The sequence below is a fragment of the Schistocerca serialis genome, chromosome 1 (genome assembly GCF_023864345.2).
Source record: "Schistocerca serialis cubense isolate TAMUIC-IGC-003099 chromosome 1, iqSchSeri2.2, whole genome shotgun sequence".
NCBI classification, from domain to species: domain Eukaryota; kingdom Metazoa; phylum Arthropoda; class Insecta; order Orthoptera; family Acrididae; genus Schistocerca; species Schistocerca serialis.
In genome coordinates this window covers 579,428,729-579,437,192 of record NC_064638.1, presented here as the reverse complement: position 1 = coordinate 579,437,192, position 8,464 = coordinate 579,428,729, and the positions used below count along the sequence as shown (strand labels likewise).

General features: G+C 45.1%; 1 non-coding gene across 1 annotated transcript; it reads right to left on the bottom strand.

The window, feature by feature from the left end:
- Nucleotides 1-687: 687 nt before the first annotated feature.
- Trnas-gga (transfer RNA serine (anticodon GGA)) lies at nucleotides 688-771 on the bottom strand. Its single transcript is given in 2 exon segments — nucleotides 688-722; nucleotides 732-771. It is a non-coding gene; the product is annotated as a tRNA-Ser (tRNA).
- Between the last annotated feature and the right edge of the window lie 7,693 nt (nucleotides 772-8,464).

Sequence of the window (8,464 nt, the reverse complement as noted above, 5' to 3'; positions counted from 1 at the left end):
GTTATACTTTTTCCTGTATTGAAATTGAATGAATGTTAACTGTAAGCTACACTGAAGAGCCAAAGAAACAGGTACACCTGCCTAATATCGTGTAGGCCCCCCGCGAGCACACAGAAATGCCGCAACACGACATGGCATGGACTCGACTAATGTCCGAAGTAATGCTGGAGAGAATTGACACCATGAATCCTGCAGGGCTGTCCATAAATCCTCAAGAGAACGAGGGGGTGGAGATCTCTTCTGATCAGCACGTTGCAAGGCAGCCCAGAAATGCTCAATAACGTTCATGTCTGGGGAGTTTGGTGGTCAGCGGAAGTGTTTAAACTCAGAAGAGTGTTCCTCGAGCCACTCTATAACAGTTCTGCACGTGTGGGGTGTAGCATTGACGTGCTGAAATTGCCCAAGTCCATCGTAATGCACAATGGATGCAGGTGATCAGACAGGTTGCTTATGTACGTGTCACCTGTCAGAGTCGTTTCCCGACGTATTAGGGGTCCTATATTAATCCAACTGCGCACGCCCCACAGTATTACAGAGCCTCCCCCAGCTTGAAAAGACCTCTGCTGACATGCAAAAAATTGTTTCAAATGGCTCTGAGCACGATGGGACTTAACTGCTGAGGTCATCAGTTCCCCAGACCTTAGAACTACTTAAAGCTAACCAACCTAAGGACATCACACACATCCATGCCGGAGGCAGGATTCGAACCTGCGACCGCAGCGGTCGCGCGGTTCCAGACTGTAGTGCCTAGAACCGCTCGGCCACTCCGGCCGGCTTCATACCTTCCTACTAGTGTACAAGTCTTTTAACCAATCCTTCATGGAATATTCATGTTATGAAAATCGAAGCCAATCTGACAAATCTTAACCACTTAAAAGATTGTACTAATTCCTAATCAATTCCTTACTCCTACTTACTAGAGCTTAGACGTACAATTCACTCTAACTCCTGCCTAGTCTCTCCCTAGTGTCTCCCTCTCATATTGCCAAACCAAGCAGTAGGTTACTCATGTACAGATAATTCTTGATGTTGTTTTTTTACACGTAAGCACATTTAACTTGTTACCTAATTAATTCAAAACCAACTGTACGCAACACACATTGCCTCTTAACAGCACAAGACACGTGATAAGTAAACCAGATAATCTGGTGTCATGCGAAACAATTTTACACGATGTACAACGTCCGATCAACTAAACTGAATGAAAGAGTGAACAAATTAACTAAAGCACTCTACGAATTGAATACCTGAATTCGGATTCTCTAGTAAAGCTCGTGAAAACGGATCTCGTGGGACAAAGAACAGGCGACGACAAGCCGACATGCATTCACTCGCGGCGTTCATGGTAATCAGGGAAAATTTGACCATGAAATACAAATACCTTGCCATCAATTAACGAAATAACTTTGCAGGCAGGCAATTCCTACGGGTAACTGCAGTCTACATTTACGTCTACATCCGTGCACTAACAAACTGCCATACTGTGTGCAGCGGAGGACAGTTCGTATGCCACTACCACTTCACCGTTTTCCTGTTCCAGTTGTGAATGGTTCGCGGGAAGACCGGTTGCTCGTAAGCCCCCGTGTAGGATCGAATCTCTCTAATTTTATCTTCATAGTCTTTTTGAGAGAGATACGTATGAGGAAGCAATGGTCTGTGACAGAAACCCTAATAACAAGCGACTGACGTAATAGGACATGCATTGATACCGTGAAATAATGCATTGATAATGGCTAGGCACTAGCCGTAATCTAGATTTGCCTAATAAAACCTGAAAGAAAAGAACGACTGACTGCTGTGCTCTATCATTTGGAAGCCATATTGCAGTCGTTGAGTGCACCCACATTCCTAATGGGAGGTTAACTTGATGAGCAATATATTGGTTGACTCTTCTAGGGATATATGCTCTCGCAACTTTAACAGCAGCCTTCACCGTGATGAAGAGTGCCTCTCTTGTAGCGTCTGCCACTGCAGTTGGTTGACTATCTACGTGACGTTTTTGTGCTTAATAAATGCGTGTGTAACGAAACGCACTGCTCTTCTTTGGGTGTTCTCTGTTTCCTCTACCCTTTCTATCTGGTACCGATTCCTTACTGACATGCAATATTCAAGTACTTGTCGAACGAGGGTTTTGTAAGCTATCTCCTTTGCAGACGGACTACATTTGGTGAGAAATCTTACAATGAACCACAATCTGGTTTACTTTCGATTAAGTTTATGTTGTCGTTCCACTTAAAATCAGTCCGTATGCGTGCTCCTATATATTTTGTTGAAAATCAACTACCACCCACTGCACCAAGCATCGATTGTCTGTAGATCCTCCCGTACATTTCGCTTCAGTTTTCTAGCGTTGCGACTTCTTTGTATACAAGAGCACTATCGGCGAAATACCTCATGGAACTTTCGACGTTATCTACTAGGTCCTTTATAGATACATACTGTGAAAATTAATGGTATTATGACACTCCCTTGTGGCACGACTGAAGTTACTTTTCCGTCTGAAGACTTCTCTCCGTTCTGTTCGCTATAAACTCTTTAATCGTATCACACAGTAGGTCTGATATTCCGCACGCTCGCATTTTGTCCGTTTCGTCCGTTAGGGGGCAGTGCGGAACTGTATCGAGTGCCAAACGGAAGTCAAGGAACACGGCACACACCTACTGCTTTCTGGGTCTCGCCGACAAACTAAGAGCTCTGCGTTTCACACGATCGTTGTTTTCGGAACCAATGTTCATTCCAAAAGAGGAGATTTTCGATCCCCAGAAATGTCGTAATAGGCGAGCATGAAACATGTTCCAAAATTCTTCAACAGATCCATGTCAGATGTATAGGCCTATAGTTTTGTGCGTCTGTTCGACGATTCTTCCTTAGAACGTTCAAAAATGTTCAGATGTGTGTGAAATCTTATAGGACTTAACTGCTAAGGTCATCAGTCCCTAAGCTTAAACACTACTTAACCTAAATTATCCCTGGACACACACACACCCATGCCCGAGGGAGGACTCGAACCTCCGCCGGGAGCAGCCGCACAGTCCACGACTGTAGCGCCTGAGACCGCTCGGCTGATCCCGCGCGGCTTTCCTTAGAACGGCAATGACCTGTGCTTTCTCCAGTCATAAGGAATACGTCGCTCTTTAGAGAGCTATGGTAAATTGCTGCTAACAGGGGCAAGTTCTTTTGCGTACTCTGTATAGATCCTCGCTCGGGCATAGGTGTTGTTCTTTACATAAGTTAAAGTTGGTTTAATTACTGTGTAAGTCTAGGGACCAATGACCTCAGCAGTTTGGTCGCTTAGGAACACACATTTGAACATTTTAACTCTGTATAGAATCGAATTGGTATCCCGTCAGATCCAGTGGCTTTTCATCTCTTTAGGGATTTCATTTGCTTTTCTGTTCCCTGGTCACTTATTTCGATGTCTGTCATTTTGTCGCTCGTGCGACAATTTAATATGAACTTCCTCGCGAAACAGCTAACACATTGGCTAGCTCCGTTAACACAATACGTCTCACCTTCTCCGACATCAGAATATCACAGACTTGTTCAAACGTTTTATCCAGAGAACCCTTCCTGGCGGGGAACGCAGTGATTGGCCCGCTGTACCGGAACCAAAACACATGACATCCCGTGGGGTTCAGATACTACATCAGCTAAGTAAACTGTTTGAAGTCGACCCTTGGTACAGAATCCCATCTTCGCATAGTTTCAGCAATAACTGATTCGATAATAAAGTCATAAAATAATCTGAAATTATAAGTGGCTGTTTTTACAGGCAACCTTCGACATCAGATGTGTAATTTCTATAAGCTGTTTTAAGCTTCATCGCAGTCAATCATCGAAGTCTCTGTACATAACAGCGTCGTCAGCATATATCAGTGTGCGCAGTTCACGCTGCTGATACGTTGTTTGTTTGAACTAGAGCGCCGTATCACTCATCCTTGGTGCACTCAGGATGTATAAACGTTTTCCGTCCGAGATAACGAGTGAATTCTACTGCTTGAAAATGTGTCCGCTCAAGCATATATTTGCTAAGATATTCCATACTTTCGTAAAGCTGTTACCAATGCTACACAATGTCTCTGGAAATGTAGTAACACCGAAAAAGCTCATTCGTCTACGTCCACAATCTGGTAGATATCTAAAGCGAAAAATATTTGGTGTATGTGATTTGAGAGATGTATCACCCAACTTTACAACTTATTCTCTTTCAGAACGACATTGTGTTGTTCTTGGGCCATGCAACAGATATATGTTAATGATATTAGCTTATCAATGGCGGCATCGCTTCTTTTAGCTTTCTTAGAAATACTAAGAACAGCGTGCAGTTTTAGCCACTCTCTTGGGTGCCTACATTGTGTGAGGGATTTGGATTAACCAAACTAAATAGAGGTTGTTGATAAGCCTCTGTGTCACCACTAAACTCTAATTTTACCCTCATAGTCCTTACATGAGATATAAGATGGAGGAAGCAACATACCGGTAACTCTTCAAGGAAAGCCCGCTCTCTGAATTTCAACAGTGAACTACACCGTGATGCACAGCGCCTCTCTTGCAGCGTCTGCCACTGCAGTTGGATGGGCATCTGAGACGCATTCACGCCTCTTTAGCTGAATTATCAGAGTGACTGATTGCTATGCAGCAGGACCAGGTTTGATTCCCGGCCGGGTCGGAGATTTTCTCCGTTCTGGGACTGGGTGTTGTGTTGTTCTCATCATCACTTCATCCTCGTCGACACACAAGTCGCCTAATGTGTCGTCAACTGAAGAGGCTAAATGAAAGTAATGGGCAGCGAAACTTTCTTCTGACTCAAGGTGACAAGTGCCGAGAGCATATTGCCTTGCCGTCCAGTCGCCTTGTTGCAGCCGCTTGTCTGGTGAGAAGCCGGCAAACTGGTGGTGGGCGGCTGCAATCTGGCATTTTATGACTGCGGAACGCGCCGCTCTTCTTTGACTCTTTTCTATTTCATCTATCAGTTTCCTCGTGTGTATCCCAGATTGAAGAGCAATGTTCAAGTGTTGGTCAAACGAGGTTTTTTTAAGGTACTTTGAAACGTACGTGGAAACAGGAAGCCACCTACATTGCATGGTACTGGGACATTTTATAGATCAGGGCCATTTCAGCCTTCTGAAGTTCCCTGGTCGACGGACGATGTGATTGTGAAGTGGGAACGCGATGGAACAACCGCACCTAAATCAAGACCAGACAAACCCCATGTACTGAATACAGTGACCCTCGAGCATCGCCGAGGGCGGCTGTAAAAACTCACGTAAAATCAACGATGGTCCACTGCAGACTGTTAACGAAGGTACGATCACGCAGAATAAGTTGCCAGATATGTGAGTGGTTCCATGACGTCTTAAGTAATATGACTCAGTATGTTGTCCTCGACGATGAGTGTTAATCAGAGACAAGGATATCGGCAGGGATGCCGCAGGAAATTGTGCTAGGACCGAAATTGTTTTCTGTATACATAAATGATCTGGAGGGCAGAGTGCGCAGCAGTCTTCGGTTGTTTGCTGAAGATGTAACGTACGGGAAGATGTCTAAGTTGAGTGACTGTAGGGGGAACAAGGTAACTTAGACAAAATTTGTAGTTTCTGAGATGAGTGGCAGCTAGCACTAAATGTATAAAAATGTAACTTAATACGAATGAGTGGGAAAAACAAATCCGTAATGTTCGAATATTGCTTTAGTAGTGTCCTGCCTGATACCGCCCCGTTGTTTAAATATGTGGGCGTGACGTTGCAAAGTGACATGAGATGGAAAGAGCATAGGCCGGCTGTTGTGGCCGAGCGGTTCTAGGCGCTTCAGTCGGGAACCGCCCGACTGCTACGGTCGCAGGTTCGAATCCTGCCTCGGTCATGGATGTGTGTGATGTCCTTAGGTTAGTTACGTTTAGGTAGTTCTTAGGTCTAGGGGACTGATGACCTCAGATGCTAAGTCCCATAGTGCTCAGAGCCATTTGAACCATTTGAACAAGCATACGAGGGTTGTATTAGGAATGATGAATATTCGACTTCGGTTTATTGGAAAAGTGTGGTTCATCTGTAAAGGAGATCGCATGTAGGACGGTAGTGCGACATATTCTTGGGTACTGTGCGAATACTTCTGAGGAAATTTAGAGAACCGGCATTTGAAACTGGCTGCAGAACTTTTCTACTGCCGCCAACTTATATTCTGTGTAAGGATCATGAAGGTAAGACACGGGAAATTAGGGCACATAGGGAGACTTTACAGACAGTCATTTGTCACTCTATATTTGCGAGCGCAACAGGAATGGAAATGGTGGTACGTGTTATCTTCCCCCACACACTGTACTGTAGCTTGCGGAATACCTATGTAGATGCAGATCTAGGAGGTATCATTCGTGAGTACGTAGGTGCTACCAACAGTTCATCTAGGGCAATGACTAGTGTTAAAAATAATGGGACACTATGGTCTGAGAGCCCCTCATAACTGAAACGAGTGATTTTGAGCAATGAATCACGCAATGAGAATCCAATGGAAGCGTTTAGATTTGGCGAATTCTCGGGAACGCTACAGCTCATAATGTGTAGCGCAAACCGTGAAGTCTGGAGGTGCTAGTGTTACGCCACGCGGAGTGGCTGCGCGGTTAGAGGCGCCATGCCTTAATTGCGCGGCCCCTCCCGCCTCAGGTTCAAGTCCTCCCTCGGGCATGGGTGTCTGTGTGTGTGTGTGTGTGTGTGTGTGTGTGTGTGTGTGTGTGTGAGTGTGTCTGTTGTTACTAGCATATAAGTTAGTTTAAGTAGTGTGTAAGTCTAGGGACCGATGACTTCTGCAGTTTGGTCCCGTAGGAATTCCAACAGATTTGAACATTTTTGCTAGTGTTACGGTATGGTATGGCATTCTTAGTGGGTAGGGTGTGTTCCGCATTTTGCATTTATGAAATCGCAAAGTGCGGAAGGATGTGAATACATTTTACAGCATTGGGTATTGCGAGCAGCAGAGAAACAGTAAGTTCATAGACAGTTCAACAACTAATGTAAGACGTTTCTTTCTGAAAGCAGCTTCGTTCTATTCAGGATTCCAATACGCCATATTATTCCTCACTCGTTTGGTTACAAAACTCTATTTTCTTCGTTCAGTGCGACGACTGTACGTCACCATATTGGGTGGGCCTGTATGCCGGCATGGCACCACTCCCTGGTCGACGTCGGAGCCAACGTCTCGCTGCGTCAGTAATCTCCCCATAGTTCACGTTCTGCTTCCTGCGGAGTGCAATCTTCATTGGGCCAAAAAGTGAAAATCGGATGATGCGAGATCTGGGCTGTAGGGTAGACGAGGAAGAGCAGTCCAATGAAGTTTTGTGAGCTGCTCTCGAGTGGGAAGAGCCCTTGCGTTTTCATGGAGAAAGAGAAGTTCGTTTGCATTTTTGTGGTGATAATACGCTAAAGTCGTTTCTTCAACTGCTGATCGTTGCAGCATGAGCGAGGATATCAAACAGAATAATCCCTTCAGAGCCCCACAAGACCATCGCCATGACCTTACCGGCTAATGTAGCTGCTCGCCACTTTTTATTCAGAGGAGAGCTGGTGTGACGCCACCCAATGGGTTCCCGTTTGGCTTCTGGTTCGCAGTGATGCATCCATGTTTCATCGCCTGTGACGATGTCGTCAAAAACATTTCACCATCAGCCTTGTAACGAGCAAGCAATTCCGCACAGTTGGTCCTTCGTTACTATTTACAGTCTTGTGTTAGGCGGCGAGTGATCCAATGGGCATTCCCTTCTTACTACCACAACTGGTGGGCTAGTGAGTTAGCACTACCAACAGAAACATTCAGTTGAGCAGCGAGGTGCTCGATTGCGATCTCTCGATCGCCTCACGTTTCAGCATTGCAGGGGTCACAGCTGTGTAATGCTGGCCGCCACGCGGGAGATAGGACAGGTTTGCACGACCTTGTTGTGATGATGACAGACGCGTCACCAACGACTTAACGTGCTTTTGTTCACTGCCAGGTCTCCGTAGACATAATGCTCTGGTTTCCACCAAAAGAAACTCAATGACAGCTCTTTGCTTGGAACGCACCTCCGTTACAGACGAGATTTTGAAAGATACGTATAGTGCCTCCATCTATCGGAACTTCATGAAACTGTAGGGACTAAAGTAAGAATGATTCGCGAAATACCACAACAAACTCTGCGTTTTTTCTACCAAATTTGGCCGAGAAAAAGAATATGTTGTATTTTTTCTTGAACGCTCCCAGTATCATCTTCACAATGCATCCTGTTATAAAGCAGCGTCAGTGAAACAATGGTTTCTGTACAATAACATTCCTGAAATTGACCGGCGTGCCCAGAATCCCAATCTGAACCCAACGGAATACCCATACACTGCCACCATCTGATCTAAGGGAATTTGTGATAGAGATGCCACGCTACATTACATGAAGTAGAAGCACAAAAGGCACTCGAGACGTACACATCTCGTGATAAAAAATACAC